The sequence below is a fragment of the Archocentrus centrarchus genome, chromosome 15 (genome assembly GCF_007364275.1).
Source record: "Archocentrus centrarchus isolate MPI-CPG fArcCen1 chromosome 15, fArcCen1, whole genome shotgun sequence".
In the NCBI taxonomy this organism is placed as follows: domain Eukaryota; kingdom Metazoa; phylum Chordata; class Actinopteri; order Cichliformes; family Cichlidae; genus Archocentrus; species Archocentrus centrarchus.
Window position 1 is genome coordinate 14,576,059 of NC_044360.1, and position 497 is coordinate 14,576,555.

A 497-nucleotide genomic window follows, 5' to 3' on the forward strand; every position below is an offset into this window, starting at 1 on the left:
TTTGAGTTATTGTTTGTGCCTTTCTTTGAAAGAAACATTTTTTTCCCTACACAACATTTGTTTTCTCATTGTAAGAAATCATTGTATCCAGACATGGTGACATGCAGACCCCCCCAACAGCCAGCAGATGGACACATTGAGCTGTATAGTGAGAGCTTTTAGAAAGTGTTGCTGCTTTTAGTACACAGTTAATTTCTGCAATACTTTATCAGTAAAGTTGCATGAGGGGTTTAAAATTCTTTCAACTTACCGGATTTCGAAATTGATCATCTGGGTCATTATTGCGTAAACAGGGCAGGAACATATCCCCCATATGCTTATTATAGGTCCTTGTTTTTTCTAAACCTTTCAGACAAGTCTCTTATGTTTGAAGCTTTAGTCACTCTGTAACCTGTCCTGCCATCCACACAGCTGTGTATTGTCAGCCAAAGCAATAAACTGGGCCTCTTTGAATAAATGCACATTTTTAGCTGAAAAGGGCTGATAGGGAAAAAAGG